This window comes from Artibeus jamaicensis, unplaced genomic scaffold (genome assembly GCF_021234435.1).
Source record: "Artibeus jamaicensis isolate MK-2021 breed Jamaican fruit bat unplaced genomic scaffold, CSHL_Jam_final scaffold_660, whole genome shotgun sequence".
In the NCBI taxonomy this organism is placed as follows: Eukaryota; Metazoa; Chordata; class Mammalia; order Chiroptera; family Phyllostomidae; genus Artibeus; species Artibeus jamaicensis.
The window spans coordinates 7,435,564-7,459,727 of record NW_026522052.1 but is presented as its reverse complement, the minus strand read 5'-3'; the positions used below and the strand labels follow the sequence as shown (position 1 = coordinate 7,459,727).

Here is a 24,164-nt window from a genome sequence, read left to right as displayed (position 1 = left end):
CAGTGTTTCCCACTAAGGGCCTGCGATGGTGGAGCCCTCACCTCCTTGCTCTTCTACACAAAAGGAGGGAGCTACCGCTCTCTTGTCTCCCAGAATTCCAGTGGGACCATGGTAGCATCGGAGAACCTGGCCATAAGTCCAGTGGCCGCCCGTCCTGATCACTGTCCCCAGGCCGCAGGACTTTTGTCAGGTGTCCACACAGCCAGGTGGTTGTGTCAGAATGCAGGGCCGACTCCGCACAATGTTCAAAGTGTCTCTGACTTCTCCTCACCTCTGGTTTCCCGCACGGGTTTCCCGCACAGGCCTCCATTCAACACATGCTTACTGAGCACCTTCTGTGCTCCAGGAGCATCCGGGACAGGCGCTGCGGACTCAGCCTCAATCTAAACAGACGTTCTCCCCACCACCCACCCCTCGGGGAATTTACTGGCTGCTGGGGAGTGAGGAGCCACGGGAAAGTGCACAGATGAGAGGCTGGCATCTGCAGCAAGGGCTGTGGAGGGAACAAACCCGGTGTGAGGTCGAGAGCAGCCAGGTGTGCTGAAGCAAGGACCTGGGACTGTCTTTCGGAGGAGGTGTCCCCAGCAGAGGGGTTACATAAGAGCAGCAATGGACTAATCAGGCGAAGTGGCAGAGGCAGAGTGACTGATTCTGAGCAGAGGGAACGGCATGAATGTGAATGTGCCAGGGTGGAAGGAGGGAAGGATGGGCCGGGGAGGCTGCAGCACAGCACGGGGGAGGGGGAGAGGGGCCGGCCCCGGCGACGTGGCTGGGAGTGTGGAAGGGTTTTCCCAGAGGGGTGACCCTGCGCAGTTCTACGCTGAGCAGGTGTGGGCTCAGACGCACGTCCCTTTCATTCCCCAGGGCTTTCAGGCTACCGGCCACATGGCGGGGACACTTTCTGAGCTGCTCAGTCAGCCAAGGTTGGCTGCACCCAACCTTGGCCTCCAAGAGAGAAAAGACACAGCTCTTTCTAAACACCTCTTTACGAACATGTCCAAGCTGTACACTCAGGAGTCTTTCTGAGCTACCCTGAACAAATTCATTTTAAGTATTATTGCACGTCTTACATGTCGGACACCGATCAGATTTGTGGGGACCCTTGTAAGTGCCACAAACTATACCCCAGGTCCGCCAGCAGCGTTGTCCACCTGCTCCTGGCAACCGCCTCACCCAGCTTCTCCGCCGGTGGCCCTGCAGCCCTCGGGCTCCGCAGCCATGCCCAGAAAGCCTTCCTGGTGCCCCCAGCACTGACCCTGGCAGCTCCTTCTGCACTCGTCTCAAATAGGTAGCAGGCTCTTTACACTGCAACATTTCCAGGCTGCAGCTGCAAGAGAAGATGAGTCTCTTCTCAAAGCCTTAACAGTTTCCACTTGAAAAAGGAAATTTAATTCTGTGAGGAACCGTTCGTGTGTATGACGGGTACACAACGTCTGGGAAACCGGGATTGGTTGGGTGCACCTGAGGAGGCCACTTCCCCTTCCTAATCTCTCCCCCCCACGGGCATCATGGACCCCCACAAGGCCCGGCACTCTGCCCCCTCCTCTGCCCACCACCCACGGCCGAATGCCTCACACTCACTGACGTTGCCTCCTAAAGCTCCTTCAAGAATAGCAGCCCCCTGTCCGTTGAAACTCACTAGTCCTTTCTTCTCTGTGTATGAAATAGTTTGTATTATAAAAATAAGACAACCAATTGATCCTTTTTAGGATGGAAGAGTTTGGGGAGTGGGACTCAGTTGTGGCTAGAAGTCCTTCCTGGCCACCCTCTCAGGCCAGACTTAAATCATAACCACTCACTCACTCGTCCAGCAAACACTGATGAGCACTTTCCGAGTTCCAAGCATCCTGTCGGGAGCCGGGGAAATGGACTTGAACAGGGGGTGGCCCCTGCTCTTTGGGGGCCCAGAGCCAGGCTGGGCGGAGGGGTTCACACGGATTGCTCCCTCTCTGACCAACGGCCTCAATGGCACGTAGACACAGACAAATGCCTGTGCTGCTGAGTCCTTGAGGAAAGAACCAGGTGAAATACATGGGTATATTTGTGAAAATTATTCAAAGAAAGGATTCAAAATTCAGGTTTTGTTTATAAAATCAATGATTTGTCGTCAAGTAAGTAGTAATGATTTATACATTTAAAATATGCCATTAAAAGACAGTTTAATTCCAGGAAAAACCTTCACAGGCCTCACGCCCAACCCTCTCAGGTCTTGTTTATGCTTAGCCCTCTCATCTACGGAGAACTGGTCGACCAGCAACACTTCACCCCCAACTGTCCGTGGCTTACAGTTGTGATGAGCACAGAGTTCACTGTGGGCAGAGAGCAAGTCTGATTACTGTGAGGATTTTCCCGAGCTCCTCTCGGCTAAACCATGGGCATGGACTGAATCTGTGCATTCCTTTTTTGTGTGTTACACAGTTTCCTGGATGTTTTTCATGCTGCGAGTTAAAAAAAAACAAAACAAAGAAACCACAGCCATTCATCCACAGACCGGGGAAAACTCCGCTGCCTGCAGGCCCGCCTGAAGCCCTCTTGTCCGCATCGCTGCAGGCGCCCGGCGGAGGCCGCATTTCCCACCCCGAAGCCCAGGCCTGCAGGGAGTTTCTGCAGAGACCTGCACTGCAGGCCTCTCTCTTTCATGCTCATCAGTGTGCAAACCTCAGTGAGAGACCCTGCTGGGGGACACTGTGGGCCTGGAACGGTTTTTTGGACTGGAGTTCCAACCATAGGCTAAAGAGACATGGTTCTTGTCCTGGAGGAACCAATACTGGAGGGGGAGGTGAGCACTAACCTAATAAATTTACAGTGTGAATGCACGCGTGTGCTTTTGTCCAGTCCTTTTAAAGAGGTGTACAGGGCAATGAAAGTTTAAAAACCATAGATCGGGGGACCTTACCTGGTCTGCAGAAAAGGCCTTGAGGCTGAGTCCTGAAGTAAAAGAAGGGCTCGATCAGGAGGAGTCAGAGTGCAGACAGCCCCCCAGGAGTGGGCATTGCTTTGGGAAAGACTCCGATTGTGGAGAGGGGGGTGATGCCTGTTACATCCCATCCTTGCGAGCAAGAAGGGTCAGAGACTGCTGGGTAGTCAGAGGTGTTTTATTGGCCAAAGTTTCAAAGTTTTACCTGCGCAGGGGTGAACTCTCGGGGTGCCTCCGGAGACACACGAATGCCAAAATGGCTGGAGAGTCACGCCTAACGGTTACAGGCTAGGGTTCTTATAGAAGCGGGCAAGCAAGCAACTTCCAGAAGCAAAAGGTGGCAGTTAGCTACTGGCTCAGGGGCTTATGCTAGGGCTCGTGATCTTGCTGATGATTGGCTGGCAGGGCTCATGAACAGCTCGTGCTCAGGTTAGCCATTGGCCTAGGGGCTCATGCTACGGGTAAAAATTCCCCCCCCCCCCAACGGATGTTCCAAGAAGCTATCTGCTTAACTTCCTGGAACATTTGCCCGGGGGTGGGGGTGCAGTCCCCCCACCCAAGCTTGAGCAAGCAGCTAAGGTTGAACAAACAACTTAGTTTTCTTAAGACTATTTCCCTTAGCCCCTAACAATGCCCTGAAAGATCCAAAAGGAAGCCAGGGGAGGGGCTGGCACATGGGGTGGGGGCACAAGGGAAGATGCTGGGCGATAGGCCGGAGGTCTGGGCTGAGCTAAGGCAGATTCTGATCATTGTCCTGGGGGCAGTGGAACCCCACTGGTCAGTTGGCATCCTTACAGTAATCATCTGGTTAAGAGCAGAAAACAAATTGAAAGGGGCATGAAAGACCAGCGGGGTGAGAACTGATGGTGACTTGGACTGAGGAGGCAGCAGTGGGTTGAAGAGATGCTGACAGGCTTGAGAAAGGGTAGTAGGAATAATTCAAGGATAGGTCCCAGGGAGAGAGGGGTATCGGGAAAAGGGTCAGGCCTCTGGCCTGCAGAACCACACAGCAGGCTGGGTCACTCCCTGAGCCCAGCCGCCCAGGAGCACAGTCCAACCCTGGTGGAAGTGGTGGTGGAGGAAGAGGAGGAGAGGGGAAACTGGTATGAGTTTGGTTTTGGACCCCACGGAAGAGCCATGAGATGAAAACACAGCAGGACTCAGCACCCCGAGGCCACACATTTATCTGCAGAGCCAGTCCTTCAGACTTCCCACGGCAGCCACCTGCTCGTCCCCAAGCACACCAGCGTCCCAGAACAGGCAGAGAGCCCGTCTTCATGCAAGAGAACGCCTGCATTTCATGCTGATCCCCTCTTCTCTCCTCTCTCCATATGGCCTCTTTTCCTTTCTTATATGTCATCCGATCTAGCTAGCTCTGGATTTCTCTCCTAATTCGTTCTTTTCCATTGTACCTTTGCCATTGCTTTTGATTTCTGTGGCCCATGTAAATACCCTGCTTTCATTCTCGAGGGTTTCTTTTAAACTTGCTGTCATCTGCTTGGTTTCGACGGGGATGTGTGATATGCAGCCAGATGAAAAGAGGGAACTTCAGTGGTGTCCTTACAGACTTGCATTTTCATATCAACTGGGGTAAAAATGGTTGAACCCTCTGAAAGTGCGGGCGGGCAGAAGGCTGTGCGGAACGAAACAATGGACTGTTTGTGTGGCGTGAGGCCTCCGGGAGGAAATCTTAACAAATTAATGGTGAGCAGAGAACTTCATCAACAACAGTTCATATGAAATTTGATTCTGACACTACTGCCCTCATTCCGTCCCATCCCCTTTAATTCACACTCACCGCGGAGACCAGCCTGCTCTGGAAGAGAGTCCAGGAAGAGCTCAGGGTACAGAGTCGGTGACGGGTCCCAAACAGTCCCACTTCATTCATTTTATCTTATTCACTTAAGGAAGGTCTTTGTGTGTCATGGGTCAGGGCCGGTCACTCCCAGGGCACCCATCTGTCATTTCTCCTCCATTTTCAAGAGTCGCACTTCAAGTTTCTACGGCAAAATCCTCGGCCATGTTTCAGGAAAATGTTCAGTGGAGGGCAACTCACACACTCACACAACACAGGTACGCAACACACACCCCTCAGTTTTTTCTTACTGACCTTCGATTTGCTTATAATAACCACCGCATGACACACTGGTTAGAGTGTGTCATGCATTGTCTAATTGCTTACAACAATTAGAGTTGTAAAAGGAAAACCACAAATATGAATATCCTGTGGTTTGCATTCATGGTTTGCATCACCATTTTCTTCAAATGCCTCACAGGTGAGAAGCAAAAAGCGCTCCTGCAGGAAGGAATGTTGTCCCCCGCTCTGAGTAGCCACACTTTCTGGGGAAGAAGAAGCCTTTCTGTCGGACCGTCCCAGCTTCACCCTCTGAGTCCCTGTCACTGCCGTGGAAGAGTGACAGTCACCCCGTGGAAGGTCACAGAATTACATGAGGTTTCACAGGAAGGCCTCACTCAGAGCGGCTCCTTTTTCTTTAACTTGGGGGTCATGTGCAGAGAAAGGAGCCACCTATTCTCACCTCCTGTCCCCTCGGGTTCCCCCTGCCCTTTAGCCAGGCACAGATGAAGTCATCCCAGTTTGTCACACCTTTCCCTCAGTTCCTCCTGCCACCTCCTCTTTCCCTTCACCGTTCCACTGTTTTCCACCTAATTACTGGCCTTCTGAGAACTTCTCAGGCCAAGCTAAATGGGCCTCTTCTCTCAGACCTGCCGGCAGTGTGCCAGTGGCTGCCCTCCTGGCAGGGCCCGTTCTGGCCCCGTGGAGAAGATCAAACACACAGCTCTTCAAAGATGTGGGGGCTCCCCTCCCATTTATTCCTCACGGTGATGGTGAAAGGTATGTCTACTGGCCCTTCCCAGTGAGGGTGCGTGGGTCTTAAGTGACAACCCACTCAGAAATTCCAGTCTCCCTCAACCTTTGAATCTCTTCCTCTACATTAAACCAAGTGCCTGGCATCTCCATTTGCTCATGGTGGGTCACACTTCAGTCCACGCTTTAGCCGGCCAGCCAAGAGGACTCCCCTGGCACATACCCTGCAAGGCTGGGGCTTCAGCTTGCATTGTAAGCCAGTCACTCAGAAGATGAGATTCTGCATTCGGTCCTCGGTCACCTCTGCCCACAGCTCCAGGAGGTGAGGGTCCCATCAGGGCACAGCAGGAGCTCTTCAGTCACGTAAGTGGGGCTTGAGCTGGAAATTCAGGTCACTGAGCTCACCCTTGTCTTTCACCGCTTTCTCCAGGGATGTCAGCACAACCAACCCACGTCATTAGTCAGTTTCCAAGAGATGTTCCAAAGTTTCATGTGCATGGTCACCTGGCATCTTGCTCCTTGTACGTAGTTCACCGGGAGTACCCCATGCAGGTGTTTTGCATATCCCTATGCACGATTCACATGCTGGACAGTCTGTGCTCTCTTCGCTACTGGAAACAGAATCATTAGCATCTTCCAATCTAATTAGATTAGAGAGCCATTTCCAGAAACCCCGGAACCAATTCCAAAAACTCACCCTTCCTATTCTATGCCTCCAGAACCACAATCAGGACCAAAATCTGTGTCGGTCATGGTCCTCCAGAGAAACGGAGGCAGGCGGAGGGCTTCTGTCTTTCTTCACTCTGAGGAAGGGGCTCACAGAATGATGGAGGCTGAGAAATCTCACCCCTTGCCCTCTGCAAGCTGAGGACCCAGGCAAGTTGGTGGTGTGGTCGAGCCTGAGTCTGAGTGTTGGAGAACCAAGGGAAGTGGCGGCATGAATCCCAGGAATAACAGAAAATGCTTCCCTCTTCTGCTTTTTCTTCTATTCAGGCCATCACTGGATTGGATGACAGCCCCCTCCCCTCACTGCGAAGGGCTCTGATTCAAATGCTAATGCCATACCCAGAAGCAATTTTAATCTGCCAACCACACTGACTCGACCGTATTCACTGTAAGAGGCAGCGGAGAGCTTCCGGTGAGTTTGAAGAGGTAAGACTGGAGAGGAAAGGAAGTGGATGGAGTTGGGCAAGAAACATAAAGACCCACTCCCTTGGTTTGGGCTTGAGCAGCTGGGCGGACAGCGACAACGTGTCCTAAGAGGGAACAGTGGAGAATGAGGAGACTTGGAAAAAGTCAGTCTCACTTTTCCCACGGTGGACGTGAAGCCCCTGGAACATGTGTGGGTGCGAATGTGGGGTCGGGGACGGAGCCTGCACAGGGTGCTGACAGGTCGCAGACAAACCCATAGACCCTGAGAACAGAGGAAAGAGAGCTCAGGAGGCCAGGAGTGGCGAGCACTGTCACCCGAGGCTAAGACAGGGATGGAAAGGCGTCCCTTAGTCAGGCCTGCCTCGGGGAGCGGAGGGGCTGGCACTGCCTGAGCCTGGACTACACCTGACCCTGCCAGAGGACTGGCTCTGAGGCCCAGGTGAGAACAGGAGGGGATGGGAAGGTGGGTTTAGAGTTTTGCCAGTGTGCTGCTGTTTTAGGTGCTGGAGATTCAGCGTGTTCAGCGCTGATAGGGCACAATAAAGAGACAGGAGAACGCAGAAGCTGCCCTGCAGTAAAGAAGCCCTAGGGAGATGGTCCCCGAGAAAGGGGGGCTGGGCTGCAGAGCGCACCGTGCAGGCCGGCAGGGGAAAAGCCTCAGCCGGAACTGCACCCTCCCCTGGCTCTCCTCATGGACTTCCACCCCCTTTCCTTTTGCCTCTTTAAAATCCTGCTTATCCCTCACTGCCCGGGTGAAGTGAGCACCCCTTTTACTTCATACCCACCCCAACCCTCGGGGTTCCCTGTGTCACCAAAAATGTGTGGCCGTAGCAGCAACACCCATTGCCGTCACCAAACAATGCCCCACACCCTCTAGATGTGCCAACGATCTCGTTTACCAGCCGGCTGGTCAACCACGGGAGCGTGTCCCTTCTTTTACTGCGGCTCCCTCAACACCCAGCCCTGGCCTGGCAGGAAAAGTAAACAGGCTTTTACTGCGGAGACACCTCCAGAGGGGAGTCGGGGTGAGGGGGAGACCTGCAGCGCCCTGTGCACCTGGGGGAGCACTCAGAGACACGCAGAGGGAGGTCCCGCTCACGGGGTCCCCGTAGCCCATGAAGGCAGGGCTGAGCTACTGGTGATTAAGGAAAGGCACAAAACACAAGTTCAGGATGGTGTACCTAGGACAGCCTGGGGTGCTGACAGCATTTCTGGTTCCTGTATGTGTCCTCCTGTCCTCACTGAATGTGTCAGGCAAACAGAGGAGCTAATCTCCAAAGCCATGGGAAGGTGCTAAGAACCGATGAGGTGTGAACACAGCTGAGGGGCACGCACCCCTGACAGGCAGTAATCAGAGCTCTGCAAAAATAGCAGGGAGGAGATTGGCAGGTAGGAGGGCGATAAGCAGCCCCCGGGCAGCACAGAGCTCGGGGAGGCCGCCCCTGACAGCGCCGACCTTGGGCATCGCACTCCTTCACGTAACTTGCACGTCTCGCTTGTCTTCAGCATTCTGGGGGATGGTTAGGGTACTGAGTTAATTAGGAAAACTGGTATTTGTAAAATGCTTAGAACACTGCCCAAACATAGTAAGCATGAGGGTTAAATAGAATAATAAAGCAGTAGCAATAATAATTGCTATCCCCAACAAACATGATTTAGACACAAACTTGGACTTGAGTGATACATCTTCTAGTTTTTTCAGTTATCTGCTAATAAGACATTTAAATTCTGATGTCTGTTTCTTCATTTGAAAATAAAAATATTCTGTCGTGGGAATAACATAAAATGCCAGTGTAACGTCTGGCTCAGCCCAGCAGGCCTGGCAGGGAAGGGGAGGAGTCTCCCCAGGTGAGGACAGTCTCCCACTTTCGCTCCGGAAGCTGCCCCATAAGGCCCTGTGGTGGAGCACTTATGCGTCAACTTGGTTGGGCCACGGTGCCCAGAGATGTGGTCAAACATTATCCTGGGTGTTTCTGGGAGGAAGATTTGGATGAGGTTAGTACTGACTCGGTGGACTCTGAGTAAAGCAGACTTCCCTCTGCAGTGCGGGGGTCTCATCCAGTCAGCTGGAGGCCTGCACAGGACAAGAGACCACCACCTCCCCAGACAAGGGGCAAATACTCCACCCACAGCCCGTGGAGTGGAGCCGAAACCCCGCCTCTCTCTGGGTCTCCAGCCTGTGGGCACGCGCTCCAGGTTTTGCACTTGCTAGCCATGTGATCACATAAGCCACTTCCGTAAAGATATATGTAATATGTATATATTTGGACGTGTATATATCATATACAGACATATACGATACACGTTCCGTTGGTTCTGTCTCTCTGGAGAACTCGGACACAGGCCTGGAACTCCCTCCGTGGTCGGAACCATGCCCGCCTAACCCCGAAGAGCCAGGCCGAGGAGACGTCGGACCTGATGGCCGAGGACAGGGAAGCGAGATGATCACGTGTCCAGCGTCCGCGGCTGTCTGGCTGCCCGGCCGAGCTTCTGCCCTGACGTTGCCAAGCCCACACTGACACCCCAGGGCGCTCTGACTTCGGGAGCGGAAGGCCAGACGGACGCGGAGGAGGGAGAGAACGGGCTTTTTGGGGAGTGCATGGACTGGACTGGACGTGCAAGAGCTGCGATGATGACAACGACAGGGACCAGGGCCATCGAATCTGACACAGGCCGTCGTGAGGCACGCTGTATCTTATGACCAAGAAGATGAAAAAGCATCCTCAGGTGTCAGAGATGTCAAAACAGGAAAATATACATCTCAAAATAAATAACACAGGGTAATAACGGTAGTAATAAGCTGTCCGGGACTCACCATGAGCAGGTGCTGCTCCGAGCACTTCCTGGGTGCTGTTTACTTAGTACTCGGCAAATGTATGAGATGGAACCTGCTCCCAGACCATTTTACAGATGAGTACGCTGACTCCAGGCCAGCTGGGCTCATGCAGCCCCTAAGTGTCAGAACTAGGAACTGAACCTGGGCTGACTGGCTCCAGGGTCCCTGCATTCAACGGCTCTGTAAGGACAAAAATTCGGAGACCGCTCATCCCAATCTGTCCCATTGTCCGGGGTCCTGCTGACCGGCCCAAAGCCCATCCCGGAAAGTCCAACGGCTTGTCTGAAAGGGACCACACTTCCACGCGCCATTTGTTTCTTTGAGAAGTTCGAATAAAATATATCTACAGCAGTTCACGACTCTGTCATGAAGTCACTTCATCAGATGGCAAATCTGGGGAGAGGCCAAAACTCAGAGATCCCTGTGTGGTTACCTACATTTATTAAGAGGACATCAAGTTATTTTATTCAATTGCAGCCCAGGCCCAGGGGTTCACTCGGTGAGTCATTATCATACACCAGCCAGGGACTGGGTGCATCTCTAGGGACTGAAGAGGGAGCGTGCACTGGTCCCCTGCGGCCTCTATGAACCTGGGGACTCAACACTAAGCACCTAGAGCTTTGGAGAAACCCCCGGTGAAGTGTCAGGAAGTGCCCTGCAGGGTGACTTCCGGGACAGTTCATTCTTCTCTGGTGTTTCTCCCTAGGTGTTCACGGAGTCCTGGGGGCATTTCACCTCAGGACAGGGATGCTGCAGCTGCTCTGGTTCCCATGGAGACCAAACCCGGGCGGGAGGAACAAAAGGCTCTTCAAGGTCATCAGAGCAAAGGAGAGACAGAGACGGAGTCAGAGACAGCGAACACCTGGGTGCCCTTCCTCCCCTTCTCGCCGAAGTATGCGCCCTCCATCAGCCCCCAAAGTCGGGCCCCCAGACTCTGGGGGTGCAGTGTGCGCAGTTGTGAGGAGTGGAACCCGAGCCTTCGGGAAAAGGGACAGCAGGGCAGCCCCCGCCCAGTGCCAGGCTCCGGGAGGCCTCCCCACCTCAGCCCTGCGTCCCGCCCGGGAAATGTGCCCCCCTGTGCTTTGGGGATGAATGACGGCCCCACGCGCCCTTCCCTCCTCCAGTGCCTCGTCTTCATGAGCAGCTTCGGGAAAAGGTCTCTGGGAGCCAGCGCTGCTGCTCTGAGGATCGGCGGCTCAGAGAGCAGTGTTGCAACAGGGCTGGGAGTTCCAGCCACCAGCCCCCACGCTCTGCGCCCCCCACCCGCGTGCTCCTCACCACACCTCCCTCTGCACCGCTTTTCCCATTAGCTCTTCTAGCTTAATATCCAGCTGTGAACTTGTCCTTCCTTCCCAAGGCACAGACTGTTTCTCAAGAAAAGAACTTCCCACCTTCCAGCACCAGGATTCAGAGGAGGCTGACTGGCCCCAGGAGCTGTTCATGGGGCTGTACACCCCCAGCCCTGTGCAGCCCCAAGTGCCCACAGGTCACCAAACCTCGAGGGCCCTGCCCCTGGGTCCTGGCAAGGCTGGGAGTCAAGTACAGACCTCAGAGACAGAGTGACTTCCATGAGAACAGAGTTCTCCCGTGGTGAACGGCAAGCACAAGTTCAGGGGTCTCCTCTGGTTTTCACTGGACCGAAACTGAGCTGGGCTTCTCTCCAGTCCAGAAGGGGCACCTGGGCGCTGCCCCTGGCAAGGCTTCACCTCCTTCTCCTTGGACCCACAAGGGAGAAGGCTCTCCACCCGGCGTGGAAGAGCAGCGCTGGGCTGCAGCCCCACGCCTCAGAGATGGTCCTGCAGACTCAAACTGGAAGTCCTTTGTGATGAAGGCCATGTGATTGGGGGATGGCTCAGGTCTGGGTGGCAGCATTGGGAGCCCAGCTGGTAACGAGCCAGGGGACTTTAGGAAGACAAGTCCTCTGCTTCCACACAGGCAAAGTGTGGCCCACCATGCCTCTGTAAGGCTTTCTCCAGCAGCAGCAGTTCTGACTCCGCAGGGAGTCCTATTCGTGATTGACACTCACTGATGCCTCGGGCCAGGTGGAGCGCTGAGAGCTGCCCGCCAGAAGGGAACTCCCTGCACCTCCGCCAGGAGACTGAGAGCCACAGGAGGCGGGGGCGGGCAGGGGCTGCAGGCTCGCTGGACCAAGGAGGGCTGTGACAGCTTTTGGCTTGTTTTCCCGGGTTCAGTCCCGCTGACAAGCCACCGCAGGCGAGCAGCCCAGAGTCGCGGCTGGGGAGGTGAGACAGGACGTCAGTCCCCACAGTCTGGCTTCAGACTCCATACTCCTCTCAGGGAAGAGGCCCGGAAAGTCCCTGAGAATTCTAGAAAAGGTGCGCCCCGTCATTAGCCTGGGTCCCACTAGAAACAGACAGCCCTTCAAACAGGGTAACCGACAGAGTCCGATAGAAGGGCCCTGCCCGCAGTTCCAGTCTCTGGAACTGGAAGGTCAAGGCAAGCGAAGGGGACTCGAAGTCACGAGACCAGAGGCTGGGGAAGCCCACTGGCCAGGAGCAGTGGCCTCTGTCACTGATGCAGCTGCCCAGCCCAGCACGCCCAGCTGTCTCATCCTTTGTCACCTTTTGATTGGCAGCCCTTCCAGTGGCCGAACAGCACCCGCCCCCTCCCCCCCCCCACACACAGGTGGGCAGCCAGTGTCAGGGGCTCAGATGGGGAGCAGGGCGAGCAGAGCTGGAGGGACACATGGAGGCATGGCGTGCAGGAGGCCGCTGCTCCCCTGCAGGGCATCCCCAGTCAGGCCACCCCCCCAGGATGCTTCTCCTGGGGGGGCATCCAGCCTGGGCCTGGCACCCTGCGCCACTCCAGGTACAAGAGAAGCGGAGCTTTCGGCCGGCCGGCCGGCCAGCACCGAGAGGTGGCCGGGTAGAGTCCCAGGGAGCTGGGGGCAGCCCCCAGCTATGGAGACGATTCCCCTTCGGAGAAGACGCCCGCCCTGGCCGGTGTCTCCATGGGTTGCAGCATCGTCCCGTGCGCCAAGGGTCACAGATTCCACTCCTGGTCAGTATATGTCTGGGAGGCAACCAATGGACGTTCCTCTCTCAGTTCAGTGTCTCTCTGCCTCCCCGCCTTCCTCTCTAAGATCAATAAATATATCCACAGGTGAAGATTTAAAAAAAGAAGAGAGAAAGGATCTCAACAGTGCCCTTGTTCCTGACCCCAGGGCTAGACATGCACCTGGAAGTCAGGGGTCACTGACAAAAAGAGACATACTCTGGGCCTGGAAAGCAGCATCTGTCCCTGCCCCTAGGGCCTGCTTTCCTGTCCTGTCACAGGGGAGGACCTGACAGGACACTGTCCTGGGCTGAAGGGGGAGGGCAAGACACAGCCACCCTCTCCACCTCTCACTGTCCTGGCCCCTCTGCCCAGGACTTCTGCAGCCTCTGTCCCTGTCCTCCGCACTCCTCTGGGTGGCCCTCCTCAGCCCAAGAAGGTGGCCCTCCTTTGCCTCTCCAGCCTCCCCCACTCCACCCTCCCCACTGCCTGGGGCCCCTGGCTGCTCCCTCCCTCCCGGGAGCCCTGGCCGCCCAGGCCTGTGGGAGGAGTGCCAGTGGGAACCAGTGCCTCCACGGAGAGCCTCCCTCTGGACACTGACGCCTGAGTGTCCATGACCTCCAGAGGCCACCGGGGGTGGGGGCAGCCCTGTAGGCCGGGTGCTGAGAGAACAGAGGCCAGCAGAGGCCCCCCAGGTCCTCGGAGGCCGGAGACGGGATACGCGTTCCAGGCCAGCAGGCCAGAGCCGCGACTGACAGGACCGCGCACCTCGGTTGAAAGGAACGTGGGGATCATCGTTTCCTCCCCTCCCACACTTACCCGCACACCCAATTCGGGGAGCATGGAGTTCAGCGTGTGCTTTCTTCAAACCCTCCCTGAAACCTAAGGAAGTTCTCTCTCGACTGGATTAAGAAACAGCCAAACCTGGAGGGTCTGCCCACTGGCACACACTGGGAAAATGTGAGAGGAGTGGGGCTCCGTGCCAGGGCAGAGTTCAAAGGGCATGTTCTTTCCCTGGGGGGCTCCCTCTCCCACCTGTTTTGGGGAGGCCCTGTAGCCCCCCACAGCCCAGGGCTGTGGAAGCTCAGCGATGGGCAAGTGCAGCCCCGGAGAGCTGTCCCGGGTCTGCAGGGGAGAGGTCGGGCGCGAAGAACTGGAGCTGGCACCTCTGTCACATCTTCCAGCTGCTGAAAGTGAGAGCCCCCAAGTTCATTTCTGTCCATCCGGGTCTCTGCCTGGTGCTTTGCCAGGTGTCGGCTAGTACAGGTTCAGTGACGCACCCCGGGGGACCACCCGTCCATGCGAGTCTTCGGAGTCAGGACCCACCCTCACCCCGCACCGTCTGGGTCTCTCAGAGGGGCCACTATGACCCACCTGAATTCAAGGCCATCGGTTGGGAGACCTGAGTGGCCCCGGAGCTCGATGCCTCCGTGCGATGCCCCGACAGCTGCTGCTGTTGGAGGATTGAGCAGTTTCTCCCACGGCTGCACGAGAAGCGTGTCCAGCGCACACCCTGCTTAACGATCAGAGTCCATGCCACGGCAGGCTTCATTCTCCTCCTATTCCTGTTGGAAAAGTGGGGTAACTGCGTGCAGAAGGGGTCCCAGCTGAGTCTGGCACGGAAGTGAGGCCGCCCAAAGCCAGCGGCCAGCAGGAGCATGTAATTTGAGGAGGGAGAACACCAGTTGTACCTTGAGGGTGAGGGGCCGTGGGAGGTCCATTTAGGCTGGTTCAGAAAGAAGCTCGAGTAAAGCTTGGAGCTCAGTAGAAAGTTCTGAGCACAGGATATAAATGGGGGGCGGGGGGAATCCTTGGCACACGTGAGGTTTCCCAGGAAGAATGTGAGAGCCGAGAAAGGAGCCAGGACAAGCTTTGGAGGGAGGGAAATAGGAAAGGGCCGGGGAGGGGCGGGGAGAAGGTGTCCGGGAACAGAGCTCATTATTGCAGAAAGTATGTCCGTCTGTCCATTTTAGATAAATTTAAATTTTAACAAGACGATGTTTTGGTGGGTCGTGATTGGTAAGAACAGTTCTGTGTAAGTACCATCCCAGGCACTCAATCGTCAAAATAGGGTGAATACAACAACCACATTTACATGCTCCTGTAGGAGCAGAAGAGGGAGGGGCCCGAGGTAGGTGGGAGAGAAGATCTCTACATCTGTGAGACTCAAGCGGTCAGCCCCGCACACTGAGAAAGCAAAAATTCTTCCAGCAAAACCGACTTCGGTGAGAATTATCACTAGCCAGTTATTTCAGGTATGAGTGCAAGAAAAATCAAAAAGGTGTTTTGAAAGGACCAGTGGAAACTGTTTTTTATACCTCATATTTGAATGGGAACAGGAAGGATATTAAGTGTTTCTTGGTTGGGAACAAAATGGATTTTCCCCTTTGCTTCTTCTCTATGTGTACGTTGTTGCTAATAATTTATGAAGTATTTTCCATTTTCCATTCAGTTCCCCCAAGGAAGTGTTCCCCTATGACTGCACCTTAAGGAAAATAAGAGCTTTCCTGGCTGCTGCGGCTCAGCTGGCTGGAGAGCCGGCCCGTTAGTGGAAGGTGGTGGGTTCGGTTTATGGTCCAGGTGTGTACGGGAGGCAACCAATCAGTGTTTCTCTCTCACACTGACGTTTCTCTCTCTAAAAGCAATGAAAAAAAAAACGTCCTCAGGTGAGGATAAAAACTACATGTAAGAACTTACACTGTGTTACCAGGCCCCAGAATTTGTTCTAAGTGTTTTACTGATTTCTACCCATTCGTTCAGTACAGGCATGTTATAAAGTAGGTACTGTTACCTTATTTTACAGAAAAGCAAAAGAGTGATACGGTAGGGAGGTCAAATGACTTAACCAAGGTCACCGAACTCGGAAGATGTCACACCCAGAAGCTCTGACTCCTGCTGTTACTTTATGACACTTTCAGTTCGTTTGTCCTACTGGCTGTTAACACATGAAGCTGCTCCGAATACACGGGTGCATTTGGTTTTCTCAGAAGAAGCCCACCACAGTCACGGCCACGGACTGCCCAGGGGGCTGTGATAAAAAATCAGTGAAGCAGAATGACTCATAAATGTTCTTTCCTGCTATTAGGCTCTGTAATATATGTGCATTTCATTACACGATCTCATGCATATGTATCGGCGCAGATGATTTTTACCTGTCTGGTTCAGCTAGATTATGAATTCTCAGCGGCCAAGTGCGCTCTTCCAACACAGGGAGCTCTGGCGCGGGGCGGTAACGCGGGCCAGTGATGCATTTTTAATGGATGAGTCAGGTAACAACACGGAGCTCGAAAAAGCTTCTTTCAGTTGCAAAAATATTTTCAGTTATTTTCCAAGTGGCCCGAGTTGGGAAGTCTAAATCTAAAATAAGTTTTAGAGATTCATACTCCTTTCTCCTTTAGAAGTTATTTTAAATACATTTGTATAATTTCAAAGGAAATGTATCCATATAGACACAGTTCATTTTGAAAGAACTCTGTGAGATCCATAGTATTGAGTGCTTTTTTTAAAAAAAATTACAGAACAAAATTTCTCGCCTGAGCCAATCTCTGAGCCACCGGGCTGCCACTGAAGGCTGATTGTTGCTCAAAGTCACCTCCCAAATTTTGTGCCCATGTACTGAATGCCTCTCTCACTCTCTCCTCTCCACTCCCCCCTCTCTCGTCCCCTCCCCCCTTCTCTCTCTCTCTCTCCCCACCCCAAATACAGCTTCAGCCTCCTGGACAATATCTGATGTTAAGTGGTAAAGAATAGATGGCGGCAGTCACAGCCCCTGTGATGGAGATTCTGAGAACATTTCTGTTCCTGCTTATGGAGAATTCAGTGATTTAGAGCAACCCTCCCCCTGAGAACAAATATCAAAGGTAGGTAAATATTTTTCCCTGGCTGGTGTGGCTCAATGGATTGAGTGCAGCCTGTGAACCACAGGGTCGCCAGTTCAATTCCCAGCCAGGGCACATGCCTGGGTTGTGGGCCAGGTCCCCAGCTGGGGACGTGTGAGAGGAAATCAATGAATGTATCTTTCACACATTGATGTTTCTTGCCCTTCCTTCCCCTCTCTCTAAAAATAAATAAATAAAATCTAAAAAAAATGTAGGTAAATATTTTGAAGCTGTTCTCGAAGGCATCCTTAGATCTTATGAGGGAGCCAACAAGACCCCAAGGAATCCCTGGGAAAGCCCCCCTTCCCTTCCCACGCCCTGTTCTCTCCTCACCCGCCTTCCTCGGGAAGGCCCGCTCACCCCCAGTAGGCACCCTCACTCTCTCCCGCAGAGGACCTCCTGACTCCCAACCTCGTGGAGGTGCCTTCGAAGAGTCCTCAGACCTTTCTCCCAACTTCTGGATTTTAATATCTTCTCTCAACATTCCTAATGCACTAGACTCTTAATTCTCAAACTGTAGTCTGCCTCGGCACCCTCCTGTGCAGACGGGGCTTCCTCCTTCAGAGCAACAATGGGGGTCAGAAGACCATGGAAAGATAATGACAGCCGGCCTATACACGGTGCATGCCCTTCAAAAATGACGTTGAAATAGAGACCTCTTCAAATAAACAAAAACTAAGATAATTAATTAATAGCAGATCCACACTAAAGAAAATACTACAAGGAGTTACTGAGACAGGAGGACATGACCCTACACTGAATTTTGAAGATATAATAAGGAATGAAGACCAATGAAAATGATAAATATATGAGTAAATCTAAAAAAATATATGAACATTGATTTATAAAAATATGGCATTGATTAACTTAGGGAAAAGGATATTTTTCTTTTTTAAAAGATTTTATTGTTTATTTTCAGAGAAAGAGAGGGAGAGAAACATCGCTGTGTGGTTGCCTCTCATGTGCCCCCTACTGGGGACCTGGCCTGCAACCCAGGCATGTGCCCTCACTGGGAATCAAACCAGCAACCCTTTGTTTTGCAGGCCAGTGCTCAATCCACTGAGCCACACCAGTCAGGGCAGAAAAGGATATTTTTTCAATAATTGTTGTTATACAATTACATATCCATATAAAAATATTAAACTTGACCCCCATCTCATACCTGATATGAAAAAAATCAAACCCAGGTGGATTGTGGATAAGAGTATAAAAATAAAACCATAAAGCTTCTATATTCATGGCCTTCGGGTAAGGAATGACTTTCAAGCAGGACATAAAATTCACCCAATCACAAATGAAAAAAACTGATAAATCCGACTACACTGAAATTTAAACTTTTTCGTCCCAAGGATCACTGGAGGAGTGAAAATCTAGCTGGGCCGCAAGACCAGCCTGTGGGTCTGCCTACAAGCTCCACTCAGGAAGGGAGACTCTGTGGGCTGTGTCCTAGTCCAAACCCTTGAGAACCGCAGGGAAGGTGGGAGGCTTAGGTCAGGGCCACTGTTCGGTATCTCAGTTGCTCAGTTGCACTGGATTCTCCAGTGTCCGAGGCTTGGCCCAAGCCAAGATATGAAAAAGTTATTGAAAAAAGAAGCCAGGTGTGTTCAGGACTAGAGTAGGAATCCCCAAATTCCTTTCCAAGTGGGTACCTTTGGGGCTGTCGAGTGGGCAGGCACCGTGGACTAAGCTGACGTCCAGAGACCTCTTGCTCCTCCCCATCACAAGTCTCAAGAACACTTTCTTGGCTGGTTAGACTCTCCCTGCTTCCTTATATGCCATGGTTGTGGGCCCCCCAACTAAATGCATGGGTCTTTGTATTAATTTTCTACAGATGCTGTGACAAGATACCAAGAGCTTCATGGCTTAAAAAGCACAAAACTGCCTTGCAATTCTAAAGTTCAGAAGTCTGATGGGAGTCTCACTGGGCTGGCTGAGTTGTCATCAGCGCCGCGGTCCTTTCTGAAGGCCTTCTTGCCTTCCCTGTCCAGCTTTAGGGGCTGCCCGCACCCCTGGCTCATGGCCCCCTTCCATCTCCAGGGCAGCAAGGGCAAGTTGGGTTTCTCACGTCGCCTCACCTGGCTCTTTCACCCAGCTTCCATCCTCACGTCTCTCCCTCTCCCTCCGCCTCTGTCTTCCACCGTGAGGGCTCTCACGGTTACATGGGCCCGCAGAGAAGCTCTCTCAGATCAGCTGGTCTGCAGCCTGAATCCTCCTTTGCCATGGCACCTAACATGTTCACATGTTCTGGGGGTTCGGGCGTGGCATCTTTGGGGGGCCATCCTTCTGCCTACTGCAGGGCTTCACTGGCTAGCCAGCCTTGCCCACGCAACACACCCTCTAATCAGTGTGTGTGTGGACTGCACACGTGTGGGCACCCCTGCCCACTTCATTCACATTTGAGTTGGTAGCCACTGACTGTCAGAAATATGGACATAGAGAAGCCAGACTTTAAATATTTTATACCATTTCCTTAAAATAGCAATAAACAATACCTGAGAATTTAGCAACATGAAATCATCCTTGGAATGAAAGCAAAGGCCCATCAGAGTACCTGGGAGAGATGGCGTTTTTATCAAAGTCCTGTGTGTCACTGTTAAATCTTACCCTTGTTTTTTCAGTGCTGGCTCCAAAAAAAGTCGCCCCTTCTGTCAGATCCCAGGATGTGCTTCCAGGTCACTGCCCTTAAACTGCTCTTGGAAAACTGAGGCGAAAAGAGATAAGGAAGCAGCAGCCCATTGAACCTCATCTAGGGGCTAAGGTGAACCTTTCCATAAACAGACAGCTTGAGATAAGAAACTGTGTGTCAACAGCGCCATCTGGTGGATTCTTCAAAGTAGGCTATTTTCTATGCAGTCAGCCGTCAAGTCTCCTGTGGTTACAAATGCCAGCCCTTTTCACGTAGGGCTGAGAGTAGGCAAAATAACAAAGTTTTCTGAAGTTATTGTTCCCATGACCTCTTTCTTTTTCTTTTATTTTTTTCAAATACAGCTTACATCCAGTATTATTCTGTGCTAGTTTCAGATGTACAGCGTGGCGGTTAGACTGGCACCCACCGGGCCCCACACACAGCCATCAGAATGTTACTGACTCGTTCCTGCGCTGCAGTGCATCTCTCTGTGACTGTTCCGTAACTGCCAGTTTGTACTTCTTAATTCCTCAGCCTTTCCATCCAGTCCCCTACTCTTTCTCAAATAGAATTCATTCATTCATTCATTCATTCATTCTTCATTCAACGACCTATTGGGGAGCCCATCCTGTGCCAAGCTCTCACAGAGCTTACACAGTCATGAAGAAACAGAGACAACTAACCCGTAAACCAACGAGTAGAAGTAACTTGGGGTGGTGTGATTCGCAAAGAGGGAGATGGGATCTCGGGGCTCCCTCAGACCGGACCCCCAAGGGAGGCTGCTGCGCTGAGAGTGTCATGAAGAGGCTGGAAGGCCATTTGGGGCAGAGACAACAGTTTGAACACGGAACCTGGGACAGAAACCGGTTTGCTATGGGAGTAAAAGAAAAGACCGCTGTTGCCTGAACCATAACAAGAGAGAGGGAGAGCAGGGCTCAGGAGTTTGGGACTGACTTTCAGTGCTTCTTGGTAGCGTTTGGAGGGGGCAGGTGCGGAGAGGGCAGAAGAGCACCCTGGGGAGAACAGTACACGCAGCAGCAGCAGCAGCAGCAGCACAGGCGGCTCCCAAAGGACCTGCAGGTGGCACAGGCCACCGGTCCTTAGGATTTTACAAACACAGCACAACCTTAGGTGGGAGGAACATCAAGGTCTAGTCCAATGACACATCTAACGATTCAACCCCTTCTGCAATATCCTGGCTCCATATTATCCATTCTGGATGCTTCAACCATTAGGATCCGTCAGGACAAGTCCAAATCCTTTTCTTCTGAGAGTGCTGCGTGCACCGAGGCAGCCTCTCAGGCTCATTGCCCCTTCCCAGGCTCCCTCTTCACTGCTGTGCGGGTAACAGATCAGCTACGTTGCTGAAGTGCTCAGGACGAGCCAGAGCAGGTGACCAGGTACCTTCCTAGGTGGCGAGGAGGTCTTCGGACAAGAGTCACATTTTCTAAGACAGGGGACCGAAGAGGTCCATCTCTGTCAGGCGGAAACATCCCAGAAAGCCCAAGGAATTACCTTAGAGGAGGAGAGTGAGGGTATCAGAATGCTCTCCTGGGATGTTTATTTGTTACTACTGTAGCGAAATATTTTTATAGTCCGACATTAGATGCTGTTGCCTAGCCCCTAGGAAGCTATGCCTCCATGTTTTATTTATTTATTTATTTTTCTTAAGAGAAGGGTTGTAAAAATCAAAGAAGTCACAACAGCCTTTGGCAGGTTAAAAATCATAAATGCTGGTAGGCTGAGAGCCCCTTCTCACCACGATCACCGTAGGAACACCTGCTGAGTGCTGTCCCCAGGACTGGGACCAGGACCAGGACCGCAGAGGGAAGGTGTGGCCAGGCACCGGGGAAGGTCTGAGGCCTCTGGGCTCTTGGAGCCCCGGTCACTTTGCCCTGCAGGGTCAGCCGCAGCAGCGGTGCGATCATTCCCCACACTTACACTTGTTTGTCCCCTTTAACACTCCTGTAACTTAGAGAAGTAGGTCATTCAGGGTCATTCATGTTCCCTACATTCTGCGTCCCCTGGGTACGTAGATTACCACACAAGTTTGTTGAAAACTGCCCAGGCCTTGCCCTGACCACTGCGGTCAGTGGGCGTGTCCCCAACCTGAAGTTGCCGGTTCCATCAGATGGTTCTCTCACACATCCATGTCTCTCTCGTTCTCCCTCCCTTCCCTTTTCTCTAAAAATAAATAAATAAAATCTTTGAAAAAGAACAGTATCCAAGTCTCCATTTTTCCTTCTCTGGAAGAAAAGGGTGCCTCTCAGGCCCACACCCTAAAATGCTTTGCAGGGTGAATTTGAGGGCGGGACATCCAGAACGTCCGCATTTCCTTCCTCCATCACTATTTCCCAGACACCTTTCGGAACTGACCTCCTTTGGAAAGATTCCGGCAGTGCATTAGTGAACCACCCACCCACCAACACCTGCCGTCCAAACGCACTGGTAACAAAGACAGCAGACCAAGCAAGTGGTGCCGATTCGTTCTTGCCCCCAAAGAAAGAGAACTGGCTGCCGGCTCTGTCCCAGCGCCAGAACAAAGGGTCCCCAGCCCCATCTCCATCGCATCGCCCTGGACAACAGACCCACAGTCCCCGCCGCCCACGAACAGTGGAGCACGCACAGTGGGCTCCAGCACTGTTCCTGGTGCAAGGGCGCACCGGGAACAAGGCGCAGTGTGCGTCCTCTTGGAACTCACATCCTAGAGACAGGGACACGCCACCTGTGACGTAGGGAGGCAGAGGGAGAGGGTGCAGAGTAAACAGAGGAGCTGCTTCAGACGGGGCGAGGGGCAGGGAGGTGTCCAGGGAAGTGTTTACTAAGCTGTTGGACAAACTCTGAGAGTGAGGGAGCAGCCAGGTGAAGAGTGGGAAGGCGAGTGCTGTGGGGGGGACTGTCAGGCAGTGTGACAGCTAGATGGACGTGCAGTTGGCGCATTTATGGGAGAATGACACCAGTGGGGCCAGAGTGACAGGGCAGGGGACCCTGGTGTGTTTGACGCCCGCGGCCCTCCTGGAGCCTGCCTCCATTTCCCCGTGAGGGGGGCAAGGCGCCCCAGAAGCCTCTCTTCAGTCCGTGGTCTGGCGGGTCTGGGGCAGGGCCAGCTTCTTGCCGCCACTGTGGGACGCCCAAAAGTGACCCCTCCCCAGGCGTGACACTGCCAGGCCTACACTGCCCCCCTCTCTTTTTGTCCAAAAAAACTGTTTGTTATTCCTTGACCTTGTCTCAGGGGCTCAAGCAGTTCCCCCCAGGCCACGCTGTGGTCGTCAGGACTTACCGTAAGTGGAAGAATCTGCGAACAGAGCTTGGTGCACTTTGGCCGTGAGCGCTGCCCTCCGAGGCCCAGGGCCGCGCTCCTTCCCGCACACGGATGGCCACTGCGCCTAAAGCGCTGCCTGCCCTGCGGTGGGGCAGGGCCTCCATCCGGTACATTCTATCCCAGGAGCGTGAGTTTCACATGATGTAGCTCACAGCATGGGGACTGCTGCGCAGGAGCTTCATCAGGCCTGCTGGAGCAGGAAATACATCGTGTGTGTGTGTGTGTGTGTGTGTGTGTGTGTGTCCACGCACGGACTTGGATGAGACTCTGATGTCACTGCAGCAGAGACCTAGGCCGTACTGATGGGGAGGAGTTGAATGGTGTCCGTCCTGCTCCTGTTTCAGGGGTTAGGGGTCTCTGAAGACCCACTTTGGGCCGCAGCAGAGCAGGCGGGAAAAACCGAGTCAGAGCCTGGGCCTGAATCCCATTTACCCTCAGAGATATGAACTCAAGACCATTTCTAGGCCTCAGTTTCTTTATCTGTAAAGCAGCAATAAAAGTAATAATGCTACTTTGCATAACTGTTAGGAAGACTGCGTTCACATTAAGTATGTCAAACATTTCGAATAGCCTGGTCTCTGGTAACTGGCCCATCAATGAGTAAATATTGTTTGTTTCTATCAACAAAATAACCTCACTCTCTTCTCCGGATAGGCATTTTTGCTTTAACAGAGCTTATACCAGGAAAAACGTGCTTGTGTTCAAGAATACTGGAAGGCCCCTATGAGTTACTGTAAGTTTTACCATTCAGAGATGGAGAGGCAACGTCATCTCTCCTTAGTACCACTTGTGAAATGCCACGCCTCTGCCCCCTGCCAGTCTTGTGCAGCAACGCAGAGCGACGCCCAGGGTGCCACGAGCAGCTGGGCTGATCCGAGAGGGCGGACTGCAGGCGGCCACTTCATTAGCAGAGACCGCACATCTCCCAGAGGCTCCCGAGTGCACTCCCCTGAGCCGAGAAGTCACCCAGTTCAGTGGGATGAAAGGGAGACCACCGGCCTCCATAGGAATGCAGACGTTCAGGAGCCAGCGAGTGCTATCCGCACAAAGGTTTCCACTGAAAAACTGCAGACTATTATGAGAAAGCAAGGGCTTCCCGCCACGGCACAGGCTCCGCGTTTTCCTGGGAAGTTTCATTTTAACCACTAAATCACCCCTCGCGTCTCTGCCTGCCAAGGCTTCTCTTCCTGCAAAATATGTCAACTTCGCGAAACTCCTTTTTCAGACAGTTTTACCCAACTGATTACATTCTTAATGATATAACTGAATAAGCATAATAGAACCCTTTTTCTTCAACTGCTGTGCGGTCTTGCACCAAAGTAAAAGTCCTGGATAATGTTTATTGGGTACTTGCTCTCCTGCTAAGCCCCTTTAGAAACAGATATTATCTAATGTAGTCCTCCAAACAATGCTAAGCAGCCAGTACTATTATTATTCTAATTTTACAGATGGAAAAGCCATGTCTAAGAAAGAGGTTTGAAAATAGTGTCAAAAGGGTCTACTCTTTTAGTAAGGGTTTTAGAATTAGTAAGTAGCAGTTCAAATTCAACTACCCAATATTAAAGACCTCTTAAAAAAAGATTTTATTCAT

General features: G+C 52.7%; 1 long non-coding RNA gene across 2 annotated transcripts; it reads left to right on the top strand.

The window, feature by feature from the left end:
- The first annotated feature begins 6,021 nt into the window (after nucleotides 1-6,021).
- LOC128626568 (uncharacterized) lies at nucleotides 6,022-19,383 on the top strand. 2 transcript variants are annotated; one of them, XR_008390515.1, is made up of 4 exons: nucleotides 6,022-6,107; nucleotides 6,738-6,882; nucleotides 16,453-16,607; nucleotides 19,244-19,383. It is a non-coding gene; the product is annotated as an uncharacterized LOC128626568 (long non-coding RNA). The 2 variants fall into 2 exon arrangements; XR_008390514.1 differs by having other exon boundaries at nucleotides 6,738-6,896.
- The last annotated feature ends 4,781 nt before the right edge of the window (nucleotides 19,384-24,164 follow it).